Here is a 10,191-nt window from a genome sequence, read left to right as displayed (position 1 = left end):
GGCATACAAAATTCTTCTAATGATGTTCTTCCAGTAAGTTGATATTTTTGAGATTCATGAATGAGGTGGGTCTTCCTTAGGATCAAAATGTAACGACTAATTTTTCAAAGCAACCTATAGCCCCAGGAAACACTGAATAAATAGGGAAATTACATGGTTCGATCTGACTGATTTGTCTTGATTTTGTCCATGGCTGCATGATAATGTTTTAAACAAACCAACTATTTATCTTCTGTGCCCAACTTCCCCTCTCATACCCATGTCTTTTTAGTGTAACCTACAGAGCTATGGAGTGGGGCAATTATTCCATGTATGCTGACTTTGTTCTCCTGGGCTTATTCAGCAACACCCGCTTTCCCTGGCTTCTCTTTGCCTTCATCCTTTTGGTCTTTGTCATCTCCATAGCCAGCAACACCATCATGATCATTCTCATCCACATGGACTCCCGCCTTCACACCCCCATGTACTACTTGCTCAGCCAGCTCTCTCTCATGGATATCTTGTACATTTCTACCATTGTGCCAAAGATGCTGGTTGACCAGATGATGGGCCAGAGGGCCATATCCTTTGCAGGATGCACTGCCCAGCACTTCCTTTACTTGACCTTGGCAGGGGCTGAGTTTTTCCTCCTAGGACTAATGTCCTATGACCGTTATGTAGCCATCTGAAGCCCCTTGCGCTATCCTGTCCTCATGAGCTGAAAGGTCTGCTTGTTGATTGTGGTGGCAGCCTGGCTGGGAGGGTCCATAGATGGCTTCCTGCTCACTCCAGTGACAATTCAGTTCCCTTTCTGTGCCTCTCGAGAAATCAACCACTTCTTCTGTGAGGTCCCTGCCCTTCTGAAGCTCTCCTGTACTGACACATCAACCTATGAGACAGCCATGTATGTCTGCTGCATCATGATGCTCCTCATCCCTTTCTCTGTCATCTTAGCCTCTTATACAAGGATTCTCATCACTGTTTATAGGATGAGTGAAGCAGAGGGAAGGCGAAAGGCAGTGGCCACTTGCTCTTCACACATGGTGGTGGTCAGCCTCTTCTATGGTGCCGCCATGTACACCTATGTGCTGCCTCATTCTTACCATACCCCTGAGAAGGACAAAGCTGTGTCTGCCTTCTATACCATCCTCACTCCTTTGCTCAACCCACTCATCTATAGCCTCAGGAACAAAGATGTTACAGGAGCTCTGATGAAAGCTCTGGGCAGGTGTTTGTCCTCAGGAAGTGTATCCACCTTTTAAAGAAATTGCATTTGCTTCTTGAGATTTGAAGAAAAGAATACAAAACTTTATCATTACCTTTGGATTTGCTTATTGGAAACATAGCAAGTTATTCACATGCCAGGAAGCAAAGGTGGGGTATTCTTGGGATTTGGAAAGCAGACTGTGGGATTTTGAGAACTTGCTCATTTTTTGAGAGGAATAAGGGTTCTGAACAGTGGATGGGTTGAAGTGGAGTGGGAATAAAGTTGGGTTTTCACTAGTAACCTATCTGCTTTCCACAAAGCATGCATGCCTTTGGAAACATGCAGTTGTCCTTTTCTTGCAAAGGTCAGTTGTGGCAAAGTAAATGCTTATCTTCAGCTATTCCTCTGACTTTTCAGCTATTCATCTGATTTTTCCACCACAGTTCCTCTTTGAGACACTTAACAAATTGACCACTTCAAAGAAATCAACTGTCCAATTATTGTCTTGATTGTACTTCAAATGTTATTTTAATCTCTACCAATGATGTTTTTACTGTTCCATATTTAATTCAATCAAGCCCAAATTGGCATTATTATTTGTTGAAAAAAATGGTTTGACTCTATGTAACTAATTTTCTCAACTGAATCTCATCAAAATGGCTCAAAAACACAATGGCACAAATCAAATTTGGGAGGAGTCCAGCAACTTTATTTTTATCCCCTTAAAGTTTTATTAAAATCAACCCAGAATGATGAATTAGATGTTAAAAAATTGTGGTTTTGAGGTATTGGTAAGCATGGATTGCTCCTACATTTTCTATCCCTTCTTACCTCAAACTCTTAATGATATCATTTAAAAGGAACAACTAGGGCAATTTGAAATAACATCTCTCTCACTGTAAGAGAGAGAAATATTAGGCCTAATATTTTATTTTTAACAATTCTTATGCAAAAGAATGGGATTCTTTTAACAGCTAAAGGTTGATTTATTCTTTTGGAAATTAACATACTCATTCAGCTTATATTGTTACTCAATTTTTGTATTCTTATAGATTATTTTAATTTAGCCTAATTTGTTTAATTATTTTAGTAATTATATATTACCCAGTATTCTTCTGAGGTAGAGAAAATTATTTGAATCTCCACTTTTCCTTTATTTTCCTTACTTGACAAAACTCATTCTATTTCAGGTTCTCTGCCTTTCCAGCTTTCTGCTTTCATATCTTAAGGTTTACTTATCTTATATTTCATTATCTATGAAGAAAATATTTGCAACATAAAGAACAAGTTGTGATTATATAAAATCTCATTTTAAAAATTTGTAAGTATTAGGATGGTTTAAATGTGCATAGGCAAGTCCACTGAGAGTTGACATATGTTTCCAAAAATCCGATGGTTTTCTACTCTGAAAAAGAAACTTTATAGAACTTTCATAGACACATTTTTCTATCTTGTGTCTATGAAAGTTCTATAATGTTTCTTTTTGGGTGGTGGTATTATTTCTTTCTTTTTTTTTCACTTTTGTTGACTAGTTCTTTTATTTATTTATTTTTTACTGTGTTGTTCGTCACCATACAATTCATAATTAGCTTTTGATATAGTGTTCCATGATTCATTGTTTACATATAACACCCAGTGCTCCATGCTATAAGTGCCCTCCTTAACACCCACCACCAGATATTTATTCTTATCCCGAAATGTGGGTATCTGTCCTAAAGTTTCATTAAGAACACTCAAATTGGAAACAGACATTGTACTTAACCTTTTAGATTTTGCCACTATATTTTGATATCCCAGGATACCTCAACACAGTCCTTCACTCTCTTTGAACCTTATTTTCTAACACCTGTATCATGGAGAGAATGACTTAGAATAGGAATAGTCAGTTTGGGCCATTTTCTGATTTGGAAATATTATTTTATTTATTTATTTATTATTTATATTTGGAAATTTATAAGTGGATCCCTGTGGGAAAGAAATAGCTTAGGAAAATTATATATTCATTACAGACAAACTTTGCCATTTTAACTCTTGCAAAATTCTAATTATAGATATGCTTACTATGTAAAAATAAACAAATTAATTTCTTGAACCCCTATTTCTGAATTATTAAATTAGGATATTCTAACCTATTTCTTACCTCAACAATAATTCTAAGAGAATATGAGATTACTGGTGCAAAGCAATTTATCTTTGGAAGGTGCTATATACCACGATGTATTATTATAATTACTCATTATTATTGAGCAAGAATAGTGAAACCTGCTTCCCTCAGCCTCTTCTATTCCAGTTTTGTCTCTTAACATTGCAATTAAAATCCTTTCTTGTAGAGATGAGGTTACAGAGATGATCAATGCCTTCTAATTCCAACGTAAGGTCTTTAATAAAACACACAGAAAATGTTTTAAGGACTGCTGTTAATCTGACTGCCCATTACACATACTTCTGATAGAATATGCCATTGTCTCTAGGATATCTTGAAAGGCTGAGTGTCATAAGTTCCCTTCACATTGATTTTCACCTAACCTCAGAAACTGAAGAACATAGGCAAAAACTCAACATGAAGAAGTTTCTTGTTGGGAAGAATCTACTCAGCCAACCTGACTCCAAACTTTCTCAACCCAGTGAATCAAAAATGGCTGCATGCTTCAAGGCGTATCTCTCCTGTATGTTCACTTTTTTTTTTTTTTCAGTTTGGTTTTGGACATATAGTTGACATGCAAATAATATAAATTGAAGGAATGAAATAAATGTCAAATGTTCTACAATATAGTTCCTTTCAGCATCAGTCAGTTTTCTCCTTTCTAGACTAATATGAGCATATTCAAGGCATAGTTGTCATTAGAGGGCTCTGCCATGCTCCAATTTAAGCCTTTCCCCCTCCCTCTTTATTATATCATTTTTCTCTTCCCTGATTCATATACCTCTCTCTTCCATCCCTGACTAATTTGCCCTACCTTCTTTTCTCTCTTTTTTTAGTTATAATTTAATTTCCACTTAAAATATTTAAATTCCATGTAGTCAACATTCAGTGTAATATTAGTTTCAGATGCACATTTAAGTGATTTAACATTTATATACAACACTCCAATGCTCATCAGAAGTGCACTCCTTAATTCCCATCACCTATTTAACCCATCACCCCACTTCCCTCCCTCTAGTAACTATCTGATCTCTATAATTAAGAGTCTGTTTCTTGGATTGCCTCTCTCTATTTTTCCCCTATGATTCTCTGATTTCTTTTTTCTTAATTCCACATGTGAGTGAAATCATATGGTATTTGTTTTTCTCTTATTTTGGTTAGCATGCTACTCTCTAGCTCTAACCATGTCATTGCAAATGACAAGATTTTATTCTTTTTATGGCTAAGTAATATTCCGTATACACAACACATCTTTATCCATTCATCAGACAACAGGCATTTGGGCTCTTTCCATAATTTAGCTGTTGTAGATAATGCTGCTATAAACATCTCAGTGGACGTATCCCTTCTAATTAGTAGTTTTGTTTTCTTTGGGTAACTACCTAGTAGAGCAATTGCTAATTGTAAAGTGGTTCTGTTTCTAACTATTTGAGGAACCTCCATACGGTTTTCTAGAAATAACTCTGAGACATTTCTTTTTATGTGCAGTCAGCCAACATATAGTACATCATTAGTTTTGATGTAGTGTTCAGTGGTTCATTAGTTGCATATAATACCCAGTGCCCATCACAAGCCCTACCTTCTAGCCTTTTTTCACTTTTCTTTTTCTCACTCTTGCTCTTGCACTTTGTCCATTTCTACTTTTTCTACTGTTTTGACTATACTCCAGCACCCACTGCTGAGATGATACTGCACTTCCATAATGGTGGGTGGGGTTTCAATTAGCTTAGATTAGCAGGATAACCAGGGAGAAAGAAATTTTATGGTCTTTCAAAGTGGGCTTCTAAAGTGTATTGACAATGATGTCAAGGTGAAAGTGATGTAGCGAATGTAGAGAAATTTGAAATGGAAACGTATTTAATATACAGAGACTTGGCTAGATGCACTTACTTGTAGCCAGAGGTTTATATAAAAGAAAACATATGCAAATCTATATCTGTTCTTTTTACAGTATGCTCAGTAGTCTTCTTTGGTTCTGATGTAGCCATATAAATAATCTTTATCTAAAATAGATGAAAATCCCCCAACATTCCAGAATCTACTGTTCTATAGCAAGAGAGAAGTATAGAGAATTTTTTCCCTACTCTGGGAGGAAACCTGATTCTCAACCTGTGACTGTGCATTTTCTCTGTCTTGGGTGTCAGATCCTTCATGAGTGCTCTGGTTAGGCTCTTCCACTTGCTTTTGGTTTCTCTTTTGCTGTTTACATCAACATATTTTCCCTAAGAATGCAGACCTCAATTTTAGTGATTCCCAGTCTTGTTTTAAAGATATTCCAGAGTACCTTCAATAATCTCAGGAGAAATGCTGTGAATAAGATTGTCTTCACTTAGTTATTTTTATGAAATAAATATATCAAGTTGACTTTGGCAATAGTTATAGGATTATTGTAGATGAAGTAAAAATCAAGAAACAATAAGAATAAAACAAAATAAGAAAATATTGTTGAAATATTGTATCATGGAACACTGGAACTTGAAGTAACCTTGCTGATGGTTGTGCCAAAACATTTTTTTTAGCTGAGGAAAAAAAAACAGTTCTGAGAATGCAATTCCATGCCAAACTGCACACAGGAAATGGTGGACCTTCAGCTGCAGACTCCCAAGTCCAGGAATCCTTAGCATTTCTTCTGATCCCCTTAATTTAATCATTTCTCAGATGATATGGTTGAATTTTATAATTTCTTAGTCATTGCTAAGATCCAATATTCTACTAGCTGTGAAATTTTCCTTTCCAGTTCTCTGAGTGTCTTAGTACTTGATTCTTCCTTGTCTGAATCTCCATTTAGGAAAACACTGATATGTGTCTTTATCTTTCAGGGACTAGGACAGAGCAAAAATCTTCAGAAATTTAGAAAAGACATTCTAAAAATATATATTAATGTAGATCTTATCATAATAAACAGAGTTTTATTCTAGAATTCAGGTATTAAGATATTATAAATTCCAGGTAGCACTTTGTAATGGTGTGAATGAACAAAATTGTTTGAACTCAAACCAAACACTGGGAATGTAAACATCCAGACTTTGGGAATTGCTGTTTTGGGATATAGAACAATGTTTATCTCTACCTTTATGCAAGACATATTACTGGAAAGGCCTGAAATTGTGGAAGAGTAGGAGAAAGAGAGCTAAAAGAATGAGGCAGAAAGATGAAAAACAATATTGAGAAGTCACAAAATATCTATGATATATAAATAATTTGGACTTGTATTTTTACATGATAACTAAGTTCAAAAGTTCAACACGAGGTGAAAAGTTGTGATGTCCACAGTCTGTGCTACTTTCCTTAGCAAATTAGGTAATAATAATAAAAGCCTGACTTAGGTGTTATATCAGCACTATTCAATTATTCTCATCACATAGATATAAAAAAATGAAAGTTGGAGCACTTGGGTGACTCAGTCAGTTGTGTCCAGCTCTTGATTTTTGGCTCAGGTAATGATCTTGGGGTATTGAGATTGAGCCCCTCATTGGGCTCCACAGTTCGTGTGGAGTTTGCTTGAGATTCTCTTTCTTCCTCTGCCCCTCTCCCTAGCTTGCATTTCTTTTCTGTCTCTCTCAAATAAATAAATCTTTATAAATAAATAAATAAATAAATATATAAATAGATGCTAGTTGTATGGCAAACTGGGGTAAACTGAGGTGGCAGTTAACAACCAGATTAACTCTCTGCTGGCTGTAGTCACCTTGGGCACAGCAGATCAATCCAGGACTGAGAGGTTCAATATGTAGTTGAAACCCATTGAGGGCTCTGTAGTAAATCACATCAGAGTGAAGGTAGGATTCTATTCAAATCAATTGCACATCTAATTAAGGAAATTTTATATTTATTGGAGAACTATAAAATATTCTTCAGTAATTAGTTTTTAGTCAGTATCCTAAATGGCTGGAAATATATATGTGTTTTCATTTATAATGTAGAGGATGTAGTATTTAAGGTCTAGGTCTAATAAATTTGTGACAATTAGAAGTCATATAAGGAATGTGCCCATCACCAGATGTATTGCATAAGAAACATTCTATCATGACATTTAGTATCATTATTATTGTTCATATTTTAATGGTAGTACTTAAGTTGTTCACATCCCCCAAAAAAACCACTTACTATTTCCTCTCTAGAGAAATAAAATGCATTTCATTTTTAGAAAGTTCAATTTATCTTATGTTTAAAGCTATTTATGCAAAATAACTTTTAGAAAATTTATGGCTTCTGTTTTACTTTATCTCTTTTTTATTTTTCTTTACTTCGCCCTTTTACTTCCCTCTCTTCCTCTTCTCTTCTACTTTAATACATTTTTCTCTTCTACTTTATTTTATTTATATCATGTCTCTTTTATTTCATACTGAATTTGAATTATTTTTCCACTAATCACTAGATAAATAATTATGAATACCACTTATTATCTCTGTCCAATGCATATTTGTAATAAATTATATTCAAACAAAACAGGCAAGTGACACAGGAGAGAAATTTTTAGTTTTGTATAGCTTCTTTTACATATTGTTTTTTTTTATTTTCAGCATAACAGTATTCATTGTTTTTGCACCACACCCAGTGCTCCATGCAATACGTGCCCTCCCTATTACCCACCACCTGGCTCCCCAACCTCCCACCCCCGGCCCCTTCAAAACCCTCAGGTTGTTTTTCAGAGTCCATACTCTCTCATGGTTCACCTCCCCTTCCAATTCCCCTCAACTCCCTTCTCCCCTTCATATCCCCATGTCCTCCATGTTCTTTGTTATGCTCCACAAATAAGTGAAACCATATGATACTTGACTCTCTCTGCTTGACTTATTTCGCTCAGCATAATCTCTTCCAGTCCCATCCATGTTGCTACAAAAGTATGGTATTCATCCTTTCTGATTGAGGCATAATATAATATAATCCATCATGTATATGGACCACATCTTCCTTATCCATTCATCCGTTGAAGGGCATCTTGGTTCTTTCCACAGTTTGGCGACCGTGGCCATTGCTGCTATAAACATTGGGGTACAGATGGCCCTTCTTTTCACTACATTTGTATCTTTGGGGTAAATTCCCAGTAGTGCAATTGCAAAGTCATAGGGAAGCTCTATTTTGAATTTCTTGAGGAATCTCCACACTGTTCTCCAAAGTGGCTGCACCAACTTGCATTCCTACCAACAGTGGAAGAGGTTTCCCCTTTCTCCACATCCTCTCCAACACATGTTGTTTCCTGTCTTGCTCATTTTGGCCATTCTAACTGGTGTAAGGTGGTATCTCAATGTGGCTTTAATTTAATCTCCCTGATGGCTAGTGATGATGAGCATTTTTTCAGGTGTCTGATAGCCATTTGTATGTCTTCATTGGAGAAGTGTCTGCTCATATTTTCTGCCCATTTTTGATATGATTATCTGTCATGATTAATTGTGCATTTTGACCACATTTCACAATAGTTTTTATATACTCAGTATATTTAGTATTTTATATATTTGATTCATTGACAAAGTAAACAAGTCCTAAACCTCTTAATGTGCTACACATTTAGCAGGCTCTGTTCCCTATACACATTCTCTTTCTCTCTCTCTCTCTCTCTCTCACACACACACACACACACACACACACACATACACACACACACGCATGCAACCTAAGTCCATTTTTTTTGTATTTTATTTTATTTTTTTATCTGTTTATTTACAACATAACAGTGTTCATTGCTTTGGCATTACACCCAGTGCTCCATGCAGTACGTGCCCTCCCTATTACCCACCACCTGGTTCCTCAACCTCCCATCCCCCAGCACCTTCAAAACCCTCTGGTAGTTTTTCAGAGTCCATAGTCTCTCAGGGTTCATCTCCCCTTCCAGTTGCCCTCAACTCCCTCTCCTCTCCATATCCCCATGTCCTCCATGTTATTTGTTATGCTCCACAAATAAGTGAGACCATATGATACTTGACTCTCTCTGCTTGACTTATTTCGCTCAGCATAATTTCTTCCAGTCCCGTCCATGTTGCTACAAAAGTTGGGTATTCATCCTTTCTGATGGAGGCATAATACTCCATTGTGTATATGGACCACTTCATCCTTATCCATTCATCCGTGGAAGAGCATCTTGGTTCTTTCCATAGTTTGGCGACCATAGCCATTGCTGCAATAAACATTGGGGTACAGAAGGCCCTTCTTTTCACTCCATCTGTATCTTTGGGGTAACTACACATCAGTGCAATTGCAGGGTCATAGGGAAGCTCTATTCTCAATTTCCTGAGGAATCTCCACACTGTTCTCCAAAGTGGCTGCACTAACTTGCATTCCCACCAACAGTGTAAGAGGGTTCCCCTTTCTCCACATCCTCTCCAACACACGTTGTTTCCTGTCTTGCTAATTTTGGCCATTCTAACTGGTGTCAGGTGGTATCTCAATGTGGTTTTAATTTGAATCTCCCTGATGGCTAGTGATGATGAACATTATTTCATGTGTCTGATAGCCATTTGTATGTCTTCATTGGAGAAGTGTCTGTTCATATCTTCTGCCCATTTTTTGACATGATTATCTGTTTTGTGTGTGTTGAGTTTGAGAAGTTCTTTATAGATGATGGATATCAACCTTTTGTCTGTACTGTCATTTGCAAATATCTTCTCCCATTCGGTGGGTTGCCTCTTTGTTTTGTTGACTGTTTCCTTTGCTGTGCAGAAGCTTTTGATCTTGATGAAGTCCCAAAAGTTCATTTTCGCTTTTGTTTCCTTGGCCTTTGGAGACATATCTTGAAAGAAGTTGCTGTGGCTGATATTGAAGAGGTTACTGCATATGTTCTCCTCTAGGATTCTGATAGATTCCTGTCTTACATTGAGGTCTTTTATCCATTTCAAGTTTATCTTTGTGCATGGTGTAAGAGAAT

General features: G+C 36.5%; 1 pseudogene; it reads left to right on the top strand.

Annotated features, from left to right (window-relative positions):
- The first annotated feature begins 287 nt into the window (after positions 1 to 287).
- LOC123936580 lies at positions 288 to 1,241 on the top strand (annotated as a pseudogene).
- Positions 1,242 to 10,191: the final 8,950 nt, after the last annotated feature.

This window comes from Meles meles, unplaced genomic scaffold (genome assembly GCF_922984935.1).
Source record: "Meles meles unplaced genomic scaffold, mMelMel3.1 paternal haplotype, whole genome shotgun sequence".
Lineage (NCBI taxonomy): Eukaryota > Metazoa > Chordata > Mammalia > Carnivora > Mustelidae > Meles > Meles meles.
This window is presented reverse-complemented; position numbering and strand designations above follow the sequence as displayed.